Below are 15,338 nucleotides of genomic sequence, written 5' to 3'. Positions count from 1 at the left end.
ACAGTGACAGAGAAGGCAGGAGGGAGGGTGGGTGAGCTGAGGGCCCTTGGGGAGGCCCAGACCTTCCAGGGGGTGCCTCACCATGGCGGGGAGGGCCTCGCGGTGGTGGGCTTCTCACTTCCGCTGCCTGGGGAAGGGGTCATGGCCACGGGGACGCAGCACAGTGCAGAGTGCAGACAGCTGAGCTGGCCGGCTGGGGCCAGGTTGGGGAGGGAGTGGGCGCGTGGGGCCGCCTGCTCCCCCAGCAGCCGTCCGGGTTATTTTTAGCTCTGGAATGCTCCTCCCAAGCCCCCTCTGCTTCTGTTTATCTTGCTTTTGAGGCCTGGTGCCTCAGCGACAGTACAGTGTCAGGACACTGGGGCTTCTGGGAAGAATGGAAGAAGCTGGCTGGGGCGGGGCTGGGGGCTGCTCCCTCCCACTTCCCCACCCCCAGCCCCCGCAGGCTGCCCCCTTCCTTGGGCTGGGAGAATGGGAGAAACTGAGGCCTCGGCAGGTGTCCTGCCTTGTCTGCACCACCACAATCCCCAGCCCGGGTCCTGGGGGCCCTGTCCCCTCACTTTGCTTTCTGGGACCCTGGGAGAGGGTGGGGTGGGCAGGGCCAGTCTTCTAAGCAATCCACGCCCCTTTGGTCTGCACACCCAGGGCTGGGGCCCTTGTAGGAACCTGGATGTGAAGAAACAGCCAACTGGGACGCAGCGCTTTCCTGCGTGTGTCTTGGGAGGTAGTCTGTGCCCCAAGCCTCAGGAGGAGCCCTGTGACACGGGGATCGTGGCTCCCTGTCCAGGAGTCACCGCTGACGCATGGAAAGATGCCGGCGGCTGCTGCCCGGAGGGTCAGTGCATCCCGCAGGGTGCCTCTGGGTACTGGTGGCCCTTCCCGGGTTGGCCCTGGTTCCTGTTCTGGGCTCTGGTTGCAGGAGACTCCCTCACCAGATCCTCTCCTTCCAGGACACTGCCTGTTCCACCCCCCCCCACACCTGTCACAGCCCCCAGACCTCACCTCCTAAGGGGGGAGGGTGGGACCCTGGGGAATGTGCAGTCTCCTGCTGTCTTTCCATCATCCCTGATCTGGAGCTGGAGCGAGGGCCAGAGGCTTGGGCAGCCGGGACTCAGCCTCGGTCACCTGAATGATCAATGACCACTGCTGTGGTCAGTGAGGCCGCGCTCCAGGCCCGCACATGTGCACGCGCAGGTGGGCCTGCCCAGGCCACCTGGGGTCGAGGCAGGGGCTGGGGAAAGCCATGTGGGGCAGCCACAGCCAGGGCCACTGGACAAACACCACGGAGAGGTGAGAGGCAGCGGCCGCCGGCGCTGACCTTTAGCACAGGAGACAGAAATAGCCCGCGGGAGACAGAATCCAGTGTGGGGGAGCCATCAGGCCAGCAGGGGCAGGCCCAGGCCGGGGGGGGGGGGGAAGGGGGGACAGGCACGCCCCTCCCCGACCCCTCCCTCATTTCCATCATCTCACAGATGAGAGGCTCGGAGAGGTACAGCCTGGCTACTACCAGGCAAGGTGGAACTGGGCCAGCTTCAGCTGACAGCCCTGCCCTGCTAAGTCACACTGGTCATCCTTGTCCTGGCCGGGACTTGTTTATCAGATGACCCCAGGGCTGACCCCAGGGCTCATCCTGGCAGCCTGGGCCTCCTCTCCCTCCCTCCTTTGCTCACAGCACTTCTCCCCCCCTGACCTTGCCTAAATCAGGCTGGGCCAGGTGTTCACCCTGGAGACCCTCCCCTGCTGCAGGCGGCAGTGACAAGGACGAGCCTGGGGACAGGCGCTAGCAGGTCAGATCTGGGAGGGTGAGAAGAGCAGGCTCAAAATAACCCGCTGCCCGCCTGCCGGCTCCCAGGCTCCCAGCCCGCAGCGCCCAGCTGTTTCTGCTCTTCTGGAGCCTGAAGCTGGTTGCCTGGATACCAGTGCGGCTGGCTGGGGCCTGGTCCATGGGGGCAGGCGGAGCTCCAGCTGGGTGTGGCACCACAGGCCCCTGCACCGGCCCCAGGGAAGGTGGCCCGGGGAATGGAGGGGGTGGTGTGGGGGGGGGCCCATCCATGGAAGACCCCTGTGCCGGTGGTCATCTCACAGGGGGCGCTTTGCAGCCAGAGCATCGGAGCCCTCCTGTTTGCTGCTCTGTGGCCTCGGTCACTTTCAGGTGTGGGAGCTTCCGTGTGTCTGTGCAGAGGGGATGACCACGCCCACCTCCCAGAGCTGCTTAAAGCGGGGACGTGATGACTAGGTCACCACACAGAGTACAGCCTCCATGATGATAAGCCCCCTACCCCAGCATGGTTGGACCCATCTGGAACCTCTGTGTATTCAATGGGGAAGCTGTGCAAAGGCACTGAGGCAGGCAGCTGGGGAGCCTCAGAGGGGGTGGCACGCTTCCTGTTTCCTTGCTCCAGAGAGGGGCCTGTGACACCCGCCTGGGGCCCCCAGGGCTTAGCAGGGAGCTGGCAGTGGGAGCAGGCCTGGGACAGGTTGGGGAGATGTGAGAGGGAGCAGGCTGCATTCCAGCTGTGAAAGCAAAGCACAGCTGGCGTCCATCCGGTGCCGATGTTCCAGCCCACCATCCTTCCTGGACTCCAGGTGGAGGACTGGGCAGCCCTGAGGTGGGGCTGCAGGGGAGCAGGCCCGGGGAGGAGCGTGACCATGACCATGAGGGCCTGCTCTTCTGGCCTGCTCAAGCCTGGGCCCCGAGCCCCTCCTCACGGGAGAACGCAGGGCTGTGGGAGGGGCTGCACAGGGCGGAGCAGGACACATCCGGGTCCCCTGGCGGGGAAGGCTCTCTCCAAGTTCGTCTCTCAGCTTCCCAGAAATCCACTTTTTGTTTCTTTTTAAGATTTATTGATTTATTTGAAAGAGTTACAGACACACACACACACACACACACACACAGAGATTTTGATTCCCCAGATGGCCGCAACAGCCAGGGCTGGGCCAGGTCAAAGCCAGGAGCCAGAAGCTTCATCCAGGTCTTCCCACAGGTGCCAGGGTCCAAGCACTGGAGCCATCGGTGCTGCCCCCACGGTGCACATGAGCAGGAAGCTGGGATCTGAAGTGGAGCGGGGACTTGAACCCAGTCACTCCGACATGGACCTGGACGCCCCAAGCAGCATCCTCACTGGGGTGCCAAGGCCAGCCCTGCAGCGAAGCTCGCCCAGCTCAGATCTGAATGTGAGCAGACCGTGGATAATGCTACTGTGTTGTCTCGGGAGAGTAGCAAACCACTTCTAATGTATTGACCTCTGCTTTTGGACCTCGTGGTCACATCGTGATTTGAGAAAAGGGGCCATGGAGGGGGCGGGGCGCCCAGGGATCCTTTGAGAACACAGGCCCATGAGGTGGGTGCGGTGGAGGCCAGGGCCTGCAGAGGGCGCTAGAGAGAAGCTTCCAGAAGGTAAGCGTGGCCACCCTCTGAGCGGGTTCCGGGGGGCCGGGGCGGGGGGGGGGGGCAGCGGGCAGAGGGGTGTGCAAGGAGACTGCCGGGGCTCTGATGTGGGCCGGGGTGCCTTTGGCCTGGAGATCTGGGGGAGAAGCCCTGAGGCTTTGGAGCTGGGCGTGGTGGGGAAGAGGCCACGCTGCTGCGAGCCCAGTAAGACTGGGCTTAAGGACTGCAGCTGGCCTGTGTGGCTGAGAGATGCCCCATCAGTGTGACGGTGCTTCAGACAGCCCGTGGGGACAGCGTTAAGATACCTTTATCTTGGTGCAGAACGACTTTGAAACCCATGCCTAAGAGACTGTCTCAGAAAGTTCATGGGAAAAGTCTGTGTTCAAAAACCAAGCACGGGTTTTGAAAATTTTTGGTACCAAAATACAACTATCTTTCTTTAAAAAAAAAAAAATTTTCATTTTCATGGGAAAGGCAGAGTGAGCGTGCATGGAGAGATCTTCCAGCCGTTGGTTCACTCCCCCAGATGCCCACATAGCCAAGGTTGGGCCAAGCTGAAGCCAGGAGCCTGGAGCTCCATCCAGGTCTTCCACATTGGAGGAACCATCGCCTGCTGCCTCCCGGAGCACACATTAGCGGGAAGCTGGATCAGAAGCACGAGCGCCAGTATTCACACCAGGCGCTTGGATACGGGATGTCCCGGGCAGCATCTTCACTACTGCACCAAACACCTGCCCCTGCCCTTAATTCCAGTTTTTCCGTGAAATTCTTGGAGCGCCCTTGTGCAGACAGGCTTGGCATCTTAGCCCACAGGAAAACAAGGGCCACGTGAGAAGTGTGCATTACATTACAGTCCAAGCCCTTGGGCTATGGGTAATTCTGTCACCCAGGACTGCCTTCCTGCCAGGAGGGCACTAGTGCCTCTTGGTCTTAGCCCCGAGACCTCTGAAGGGCATCCGAAGGCCTTTCTTCTTCTGATCTGGAGGAGCCTTTCCCACTGGCGATGCCCTAAAGGAGCAGCTTCCCCTCCCACCTCTGCCAGCAGGGCAGCCGGTGCCCCACGGCAAGCCCTGGGGGTGCCCTGAGCTGTTGCTCTCTGGAGAGGGGTGGAGCAGGAGCAGGAGCTCCCAGGAGGCCTACAGATCTTGCTCCCTGCTGCCTGCCAGCTGGGGGCTGCTCCCCTGCTCCCGCCTAAATGCACAACACTGTACTGCAGAGGGGTTTCTGCAAATGCATCCCCAAATGACAGGTGCATGCAAATAAATGCAATTACAGAAGTCGAAGAGCAGCCCAGGAGAGGGCCAGCTCTGGGCAGCCTCGGCGAGGGGAGAAAGGAAAGCAGCCGAGGCTGGGGCTGAGGGAGAGAGGCAGCAGTTTGCAGAGGCCCAGGAGGCAGGAGAGGCTGCAGGCCGAGAGCAGGTGGCTCTGAGGGCTGGTGGGAGTCAGCCCCCCCCACCAATCCGGTGAAGACAGGTGGGCGTCCAGTGGGATGCAGGTCAGAGGCGTCTCGGAGGGTCTGGAAGATGAACCCCTTGTATTCGCATGTGCTTCCTCCCTTCCCGTGCCCTGGGGCTCTGCGAGGCAGCCTGAGCTACAGGGAGAGCCCACAGCGCTGGCCTTACAGACCCATCTCGGACACCTGCTGGTAGGTGGTGGGATGAGGAGCAGTGGGGCCCAGAGGCTCCACTCCGAGGCGAGACAAGATGTCGGTAGGGAGAGGAGCAGGCTGGGGCTTCCTGAGAGCTGGGAAATGGTGTGTGTGTGTGTGTGTGTGTGTGTGTGTGGCACAGCAGGGGAGGGCTGCCTCCCCAAAGGTCCTGTGTGCTCCATTGCGAACGGCTGACTGCAGTGGGACGCAGAGTGACGCGGTGGCATTTGTGCTTTGAAAGTGGTAGGAATCCATGCCAGGAACCCCAGTGGCCACCATTCTGTGCCAGGCACTGTTTTCTTTTTAAATTTTTATTTATTTGTTTTCTTGTATTTGAAAGGCAGATGAGGTGGGGGAGGGGTAGAGATCTGGCACCTGCTGGTTCACTCCCCAAATGCCTGCAACAGCCAGGGCTGGGACAGGCCAAAGCCAGGGGCCCAGAACTCTGCCTGGGTCCCCTGTGTGGCTGGCAGGGACCCAAGTGCTTCAGTCTTCACCTGTTGCCTCCCGGGTGCACACTAACAGGAAGCTGGATTGGAAGCAGAGGCCTGATTGGATCCCAGGCACTCAGATACGGGATACAGGCATTCGTGATTGTGTGTGTGTGTGTGTTTAAAAGATTTATTTATTTATTTCAAAGGCAGAGTTACAGAGAAGCAGAGAGAGAGAGAGAGAGAGAGAGGTCTTCCACCCGCTGGTTCACTCCCCAAATGGCCGCAATGGCCGGAGCTGAGCCAATCCGGAGCCAGGAGCCTGGAGCTTCTTTCAGGTCTCCCAGTGAGTGCAGGGGCCCAAGCACTTGAGCCATCTTGCATTGCTTTTCCAGGCCACAGCAGAGAGCTGGATCGGAAGAGGAGCAGCTGGGACTCAAACCAGCACCCATATGGGATGCAGGCACCACACGCAGAGGCTTTAGCCCACTCTGCCACAGTGCCAGCCCCGGCGTTATTTTTCTATCTGTTCCCAGAGTAAGTCACTTAATTATGGCAACAAACCTATCAAGTAGGTATTATAATTATCTCCGTTTTGCAGATCAGGAGACTGAGGCCCAGAGCAGGGTAGGCGCATCTTTAGGATCTCCGATCTTAGCAAGGGACGCAGTGTGGCCCAGAGGAAAGCCTGGGGTGGTGAAGGGGACAGGCAGGGGTGTTGCGGGGGTGAGCAGTCTCTTGGTGCTGGGGCTAAGGGAAAGGCAGAAATCAAAACAGAGGAAGCGAGAGCACCTGGGTCAGAGAGCATCCCTCCCCAAATTCACGTCCCCCTGGAACCAGCGGATGGGACCTTCTTTGGAAATAGGGTCTTTGTGGGTGGAATCAAGTTAAGATGAGGACATACAGGACTTGGGTGGGCTCTGCCTTCAAAGACCCGTGACAGAAGGAGGAAACCTGGATCCTGGGTGGTGAGGTCAAGGTCACCACCAAGGTCACCACCGCGACAGCAGAGACTGGAGTGATGCACCTGCAAGCCGAGGAACACCCAGCAGGGCTGGCAGCTGCCACAGGCTCCCAAGGGACAAGGCAGGGCCCAGTCCCTGGAGGCTGCAGGGGGAACGTGGCCCTGCCAGCACCGCGGCTCCAGAGCCAGGAGAGAAGGGCTGTCCTCGGTTTCAAGCTACTGTTCCTGGTGATTGGTTCCGGCAGCAGCCGCGGGAGTTAATACACGCTCCAGGCTTCAAAGCCAGCAAGACCTGGAGAGGAGGGGGATGGTAGTCAGGTTACATTCAAAACACCGAGGGCGAGGGCGAGGGCGAGGGCGAGGGAGAGGGCGAGGGCGGGCGAGTGGTGTGGCCCAGGGGGTAAGCCAGGCTTGAAACACTCGGACCCCTTAGAGGAGCACCTGGGTTCCTGTCCTCCCCCCATTGCCGCTGCTCCTGCTTCTTCTTCTTCTTTTTTTTTTTTTTTAAATTATTTATTTATTTATTTATTTGACAGGCAGAGTGGACAGTGAGAGAGAGAGGGACAGAAAGAAAGGTCTTCCTTTGCCGTTGGTTCACCCTCCAATGGCCGCCGCGGCTGGCGCATTGCACTGATCTGAAGCCAGGAGCCAGGTGCTTCTCCTGGTCTCCCATGGGGTGCAGGGCCCAAGCACTTGGGCCATCCTCCACTGCACTCCCGGGCCACAGCAGAGAGCTGGCCTGGAAGAGGGGCAACCGGGACAGCGCCCTGACTGGGACTAGAACCTGGTGTGCCGGCGCCACAGGCGGAAGATTAGCCAAGTGAGCCGCGGCGCCAGCCTTAATGATTTATTTATTTATTTGAAAGGCAGAGTTACAGAGAAAGGGGGAAAGAGAGAGAGAGAGAGAGAGAGAGAGAGAGAGAGAGAGAGAGATGAGAGACCTTCCATCTGCTGGTTCATTCCGCAATTGGCAGAAAAAGTCAGGGCTGGGCCAAAGCCAGGAACCAGGCCAGGAGCCAGGAGCCAGGAGCTTCTTCCGGGTCTCCCATGTGGGTGCCGGGGCCCAAGCACTTGGGCCATTCTCTGCTGCTCTCCCAGACCGTTAGTAGGGAGCTGGATGGGAAGTGGAGCAGCTGGGACTTCAAACTCTGATCATACGGGATGCCGGCATCACAGGGGGCAGCTTAACCCGCTACACCACGGCGCAGGCCCCCTGCCCCTGCTTCTCGGTGGCAGCAGTGATGGCTAAAGAAATTGGGCCCCTGCCACCCATGTGGGAGACATGGATGGAGTTCCTGTCTCCTGGCTTCAGCCTGTCTCAGCCCTGGCTGTTGCCGGTGTTTGTGGAGTGAACGAATGGATGGAAAATGGAAGATTCTCTCTCTCTCTGTCTTTCGCTTTCATGCTGCCTTTTAAATAGATAGATACAACTTAAACAATAAACACACACAGATGGACAAGGAGAGCACAATCCTAAAATAAAAGCCTGAAAATAAGGAGCTGATGCAACCTGGCAGGCCTTGACCGTGAAACGGCGACAGTGCGACCGTGAGGGAGGAGGGGCGGAGCCTGGGCACGAGGCGGCTCATCAGAGCGGTGGATGAGCTCACACTGGGGAAGGGCACACTCAGAGCTTAGGAAGGACACAGACCAAGGGCGAGGAGGAGGGAGCAGCCGAGACGGCGGGACCGGAGCCAGGCTGGTGGCTGCATCCCATGTGGAGCTGAGGCTTGTGGGAAGGGTCCAGGGCAACACAGTGGTCCTGTGGGGGTGGGGGTTTTATTGCTAGTATCAGGAAGACCCGCTTGGAGTGAGGGCGGATGTGATGGCCACAGGCCAGAGGCACACCCGGGGGTTCCTCGTCCTGGGTCTCCAATAAAGACCGTGCGAGGCAGAGGGTAGCGCAGATACCCTAGGGGGACCCTGCAAACCCCTCCACTTCCCCAACACAGGGTGTTGTCTCCTCCCAGCCAAGTGCAGGGAGATGAGTTACCTGTGAGGTGGGGAGCTCCCTGTCACAGGAGGCATCCAAGAAGCCACAGGAGGGGCAGTAGAGGGGAGCCAACGTGGACACGACCCATTACTTGTGGCCAGGCTGTGTGACCCTCAGTCCTGCTCCAGCACAGGGAGGAGCCTGTGGTGGACCAGAGCCACCGCTGCCCTGAGCAGTGAGGAGGCCTTGACCTTCAGCCCATCCCTGAGGAGCAAAGCCAGCCCTGCTCCCTGGCAGCCCCTTGAGCAAGACCCGTCCCCTCCCTCCTGCACCTCTGTCTTTGTTCTCTGGTCCCTGTCTCTGCCTTCACAGCTGGCCGGATGAGGGCTGGGTGGGAGCCAGGGCGAGCCCCGCCTCTCCGTGTGCCCATCCGAGGCGGGGATGGGGGCCATCAGCAGGCCTCGCAGGCCTCTCACTCCCACAGCCCAGGACCGCCTGCCGCCTAGGCCGGGTTCTGATCGCATCTCCCCAGATGCCCGGGGCCGCTGCCTGTGTCTTGGCTGCCGGTGGGGGCAGGAAACAGAGAACTTGCCCTTGGTGCAGGACGAGCTTCGTCTGTGAGGACGCCTTGCAGGGGACAAGCTGGGATCCTCCCCTTTCTGCTCCAGTTGAGTCAAAGTCCCCATCTGAGGCCTGGGAGACCGAGCAGGGGTTGGGGACTGAGTAAGGGGACACGGATGAGGAGAGGGCTGCCTGAGCTCCCGGTCTGAGTCCCCGGCCCCTGACACCTCTATCCCCGCGACATCTGGTCCATGTGGATCTCACTCTGGCTCTGCCCTGAGCTGGCCAGGGCCTGTCGTTCCACTCCCAGGACAGGGTCCCCGTTGCTACAGCTACAGACAGCAGGGGAGTCACTGCACCTCTCTGGGCCCAGCGTGTGTCACAGTGTCTCGGGGACCAGGCGGCCACACTGCCTGCTCCAGCATTGAACTAAAAGAGCCCGTGACATGCCAGTTCTGGGCTCCTTCCAGGTCCCGTTTTCCCTCTAAGAGCAGACAAACAGATGTGTGGCTTCTTTTATACAGATTCGTTTAATACATATTCACAGAAGAAAACGAGCAAAACGGCTCTGTGAAGAACCACAGCTAAGACCAGTCTCCAGGAACCTTTTGGGGTCTCAGGCAAAGAGGATGGATCTGGAGCAGGCAGGCGGGGGTCCTGGCTCCCACCCTGGCGGTGTCTGTGTGTCCGCGGGGGAACCCAGGAGACAGGCAGCGTGGAGCTATCCCCTCTCTCCCCCTGTCTTCACGTCTATGGCTCCTATTTTCTGCCCAAGAATTTTTCTTTTCTTTGGCACATCCCTGCTTAGGCAGACAGAGGCTTCGTGGCCCACGGCTTGGTCAGCTTTCTGCTGAGCCTGTACCCCGGGCTGGTCAGGGACGGGTCAGTCTCCGGCCCCAGGAAGAGGCAGGATTCGCCCAGACCGTTGTATAGCAGGGCACAAGGCTGTGTGTGCCCGTGCCTTGCGTGGAGAGCACCTCATTCTCTGGGCCGGGAGGAAGATCTGGTTACCTGGCGACTGCGTAGCCAGGAGTCAAGGTGGGGTTTGCTTCCAGGGCCCCTGGGGGCTCACGGGGCCTTTTCCTGGCAGCAAGTGGTGTGGAGAGAGGAGGGGGTGGCGAGGTGGCTGAGTGGCGGCTGGGAAGAAGGGGAGGAGAACCAGCCTCGTTTTCATAGCAACCACACATGTGAGCCAGCTGCTGTCGCCATGGAAACCAGGGGAGCCGGCTCAGAGACTGCACTGTCTCAGGGGAGACACAATTTTTGGAAAAAAAAAAAAAACCACCTTTGATAAAAATAAAGGGAAAAAATGATGAAAGCTCCTCTCTCTGGGATTCAGGGCACTGCCAAGTGAGGTGACAAAGGAGAAGGGGGCTGGGCGGTGCAGGGAGGAGGGGCGGCTCCGTGGCTGCGGCTGAGGCAGAGAATTGCCGAGTCAGTGTTTTGGAGCCACAGGGGCCTGGAGATCACCCCCTGGGTACAAGGGGAGGGGAGGCGGGCACTCATTGTGGGGGGCGCCTCCAGGGCAGGGAGTGCCAGCTGAGGGAAGCCCAGGGACCCCATAGCAAGGGGAGGGATCCGTTCCTCTGAGCCAGTGTGGACACTGGGCCAGAGGCCAGGCCAATGTCCAGCTGCAGGGGCTGGGGCAGTGAGGAGCGAGGGAGGGGCTCTGGAGACGAGGCCTGGCTGGAGGGAGATGCCCTTGGCAGGGGTCTCGGGGAGGACCAGTGGGCGGGTGTTGGACACAGTGGTTGACGCCCCATCCCATCTCGGAGAGCTTGGGTTCGAGTCTCAGTCCTGGTGCCAATTCCAGCTTCCTGCTAGTGTGCACCCTACGGGGCGGCAGGTGTTGGCGCCAGTAGCTGGGTCCCTGCCACCCGAGTGGGAGCCCAGACTGAATTCCAGGCTCCTGGCTCCACTCTCGCCCACCAGCCCAGGCTGTTGCCAGTACATGGCGGGCGTGGACCAGCAAATTCATTATCTCTGTCCATCTTTCAATAAATAAAAAAATTAACATTTTAAGAAAAGACACACTGGGACTTGGAAGGTGAGATTCAAAAAACCATTTTTAAATACCACAGTGTTTCTGAACTACAGGGTTCTATGCAGCGTGCCTGGGCTCCTGCCAGACAGGAGAGACAGAGGGGGCTCTGAGAGCTGTCCTGTCTCACCACAACCATCTCTGCCTACGTCTCCCGCGTGCGTGTGTGTGTGTGTGTGTGTGTGTGTCTTTTCTTTCACAAAGCACCTTCCCAAATGTCATCTCACCTGCCTCTCTCAACAGCAGGACAGGAGACGCGTCCGAGCTCCTGGTGGGGAGGAAGGCACACCCTCAGAGAGGTCATGGAGCTGTGGCAGAGCTTGCAAGCCGCCTACCCAGAATCCCACCCTGGCTCAGAGCCTCGTGCCAGCCTCATTTCCAAGGCAGGGAGGGTGCGACAGAACCAAGGGTGTGTTTCCTGCACAGGCTCCCCACTGACCACCCCCTGAAGAGTCCAGAGGGGTGGGGACCCCTCCCCCAGGCCCCTGGCAGGTCTAGGGCTCAGCTTGGGCCAGGGATCCTGCTGTCTCTTTGTCCTGGAGCGCCAACTCCTCATTGCCTGGGCGCTTTGTGTGGTCTCTGCAGAGCCCCAGAGGTGGGACAGGGACCCAGAGGCTTGGGACTCTGCCTTTTTTTAGGGGTGGCACTCACCTTCCATTGCAGGAGTGCCTCCCCTCACACCTCCCATCAGCGGCCATTCACCGCCTGCCACTGCCCACCCCCCCCCCAGCCTCCGAGGCAGGGACCACGTGGGTGAGTTGCCATGGAAACTGCAGAGTTCCATTTGAAAGCCTTACACGGTGTAATCTGAGATGGCTGGGAGGGGGAGACTGGGTGTTGGGGCTGCGGAATGAGGCTTCTACACCTGCTTGGCCCAAGCTCTCCCAGTTCACCTCTTCCTTCCAGGAGCCGGGGTCTGGCTGCCCCTCTCCCCACGATACTCTCCTCCCGGGCCACTGGCCTCTTTGCTCTACCCTGTTTGTCATCGCAGGCGATAGAAACCCACTGAAGGAGTGATTATCTCCTTGTGTAACTGCACAAGGGGAGGCTCTCAGGGGTGATCTGCACTTTGTGGGAGGGAGGGGAGGCCTGGCTGCTCCAGAGAAACCAGGTTCCCACCCCACCCCACGGTGGTTCAGCAGCCAGAAGTCGGGGCTCTGAGGGCTCACAGGCGACAGGAAAGCCGAGCCCCACCCGGAGTGGGAGGTGGGTTTGCCACGGGGGCTGTCCCCGGTGCCCACCTGGCCTAGGAGCTGCCCCGGATCCTGCCTGTGCACCCCACCCCAAGTGACAGGAGAGGAATGAAGGGCTTGGGGCTCCACTTTGCTGTGTGCTTCTGGGAGTCTCCACAGCTTCCTGAGTGAAAGAAGAAGGAAGAAGCTGCCCCGGAGGGGCCGCTGGAGGGTGAAATGAGCCGAGCTTAGCATGGCGCCTGGCTCAGGAGGAGAGTGTGGGTGCTATAATTATCCATCCCTCACAGGCAGAACAAGCCCCATCTCCTCCAGGAAGCCTTCCGTTCTGAGGGAGCCGGCCCGGCGCCAGCCCTGGGAGGGAGGGGCGCCTTCCAGGAGCCCCACCTTGGGGGCAGCAGGCATCTCCCTAGAGGCCATGAGGTTCGGACGCTCCCGTTTGGTCCAGAGCCTTGGTCTCCCCCTATCCTAGAGCTCAGAGCCTCCCCCAACCCTGCCATCTTTGCTTCTGATTTCTTTCCTGGGTTCCCTGCACTGGGGAACAGAGGAAGGAGGTGAGCAGAGCAGGCAGGCGGGGGAGGGGCCCAGTGAGTGTGGCCAGCTAAGCACGGAAGCAGGTGACCTGGCCCAGGAAGCCCCAGGTCGGGAGAGGGTTCCAGGTTCTGGCCCAGGTTGGCTGGACTCGCCCCAGCCCACTCTGCTTTTCTGCTCAGATCTGACCTTGGTCTCTAGACTCCGGCCTCCCAGACCAGAGCCGGTGAGGGTTTGATCTTGACCTGGTTTTGTGTGTGAGGACTCCAAGTGTCTCTTTTAGGTGAGAAGAGAGAAACAGAGAAGATGGAGGGAGAGGAGGGCGGGGAGGAGGAGGAGGATGGGAACAGGGAAGGGGGAGGGAGGGAGAGGCTGATGGGAGGGGGAGGGACACGGCGTGGGGGAGGCGGGAGGGACGCCGGCCAAGTAGGGCTGGAGAAAGGATGAGAAAGCAAGAAATTAGCTTCCAGGGAAGAGTGGAGGGGGAGGGGAACTCCAGGAAGAGGAGGGGGAGAGGATGAGCGAGCCAGCGAGAGAGAGCGCGAGAGTGCTGGGGGAGGGGAGGGGGAAGGGTGGGAGAGGCTGCGGGAAGAGAGAAAGAGGAACAAAGACGGAGACCAGCAGCTGCCGCTTCCTCCTGCCGGCCGACTGCAGGCTTCCTCGGGAGGCTTCGAGGGGCTGGGCGGTCCGGGGGCAGCCGTGACTCAGCCTCTTCCCGGAGGAGTGGGGGCACGGCCCCACGCTGTTCTGGGGAAAGACAGCCCCACCCCCACCTCCAGAGTTTGTGGTTGGCACCTGCCAGGCAGAACCATCTCCAGGGCTGAGAGCAGACCCTGGGTGGGGAGTGGTGCCTGGAGCCAGCCCCACGGAGTGACAGGAGAACTCAGGTGTATGGAGAGCTTCGCAGGAGCCTGGTGCTTGCCCCACAGCAGCTCCTGTGGTCCTCCTGGCAGCCCTAAGAGGCTGAGGCCTTCCATTCTAGAAGGGCTGGCCAGCAAGGCTTGGGGGTTTGCACAGCTGTGCTGATAGGAGGAACCCCGGCACCCAGCCGTATAGAATACAGGGACACAGATCCTGGCCTCCTGCCACTTCAAGCCAGGACAGTGGCAAAACCAGTAGACAATCGCTTTGACTTGTGGTCTGGGAAGGCTCTGTGCCTCAGTTTCCCCATCCGGCATCATTGTGGCAGTAGCAACGGCCGGGTCTCAGGGGCCACAAGGCAGTCTTTGAGAGTGAAGTCCATTGCCAGGAGGAAGGCCTGCTGGGAGAAGCCTCTATGGGCAGCCTCGCCGGCACGTATGGCAAAGGCCAGATGGATGGGGAGAAGGCCTCACTGTCACAGGTGCCCAAGAGCCCCTTCATGGCAGTCTCATGTACGGGGAAACACCCACACCCATACTCACACACGCACACACACACACACATTCACACACCATCTCAGCTTCAAAGCCACCTTCCACGGCACATTAAAAAAATCCACTCAGCTTTATTCTATACGGCTGGTGTCCTCATCTGGAGGAAGGCCAAGGCCAAGGTCACAGAGCTGGCAGCGGGGAGAGCTGGGTATCACTGGACGCATGGCTGGGAGGCCCTGTGAGGCCATCAGAACCGCGGGCTCTGGGGACCATCCTGAGCACCCCGCGAGGCCTTTGCTCCCCGCTGCCCTGCTCTGTAGCCTGGCCCGGCCCATCTCCAGCCCCTCCCACCGGGGCCCTGGTGGAGCCTCCCTGCCACCTGCCATTAGGATGCACAGTGGAGTCTGGGAACGGGCTTCCCCGGTGCCACCCTCTGCCCCTCCCCAGGGCGCAGCAGGCAGCAGCGCTGGCAGGCTCCTGTGGGCTGGGGGAGGCCCACGTGTGCAGGCCCCCCTGCTAGCTCCAGGTGAGGAGGGCCCACACTTCCCCATCGGGATCTGCCTCTTCCCAGCTCAGTCCCAGCTGGCTCCCTGGGGTCCCTGCGGTGGGAGAGGCCGGAAGACAGAGCGACAGGGACACTGGACAGAAGAAAGGTGCCCAGAGGGAAAACTGGGGGCTGACACAGTTGGAGGAGGATGAAGGCTGGGCTGTGGGCTGGGAGCTGCAGGAAGGAGGCAAGCCAGGAGGCAGGGCCAGGCTGGCAAAGGGATCCAGAGCCGCAGAGGAGGAGCCCCGGGAGGGGGTGGGGCCCTCATGGCTGCCATCCCCCCAGGGGGTCTCCCGCTGCGCTTCCCCAGCCGAGAGAAGGCCCCTCTGCTCCTCCAACATGATCTGTAATTTCCGGCAGACATTTGAGGTCCCTGACATCTGCATAATGTGGGCCCGTCTCTTAGCAACGGGGAACAGCTGTCTGGCATTTCCAAGATTAAACTGTAACTATACGAGGTCCTTGCCAGGGGGAGGGGGCTGAGAAGAAGCACTGCCTCCTGGCATTTTCAAACTCATTTCGCTTTTATTCATTTCCTGCCTCCAGTGAAGAGGCCAGGGACCTGGGCTGGGCCAGCCTGCAACTGGCCCTGTGGCTGCCACCACCGCTGAGCCGGCAAGTGGCTCTCCCCCACTCTGGCCAGGGGAGGGACGAGGGGCAGGCCTAGCCTTTTGGGGTTTCCATGTTATCTGTTGGGTTTTTAAGTGCGGTGATCCAGCGTGCAGCCAAGCTGGGAGTGCAGTGGGGAAGAG

The sequence above is a fragment of the Oryctolagus cuniculus genome, chromosome 20, assembly GCF_964237555.1.
Source record: "Oryctolagus cuniculus chromosome 20, mOryCun1.1, whole genome shotgun sequence".
NCBI classification, from domain to species: Eukaryota; Metazoa; Chordata; class Mammalia; order Lagomorpha; family Leporidae; genus Oryctolagus; species Oryctolagus cuniculus.
This window is presented reverse-complemented; position numbering follows the sequence as displayed.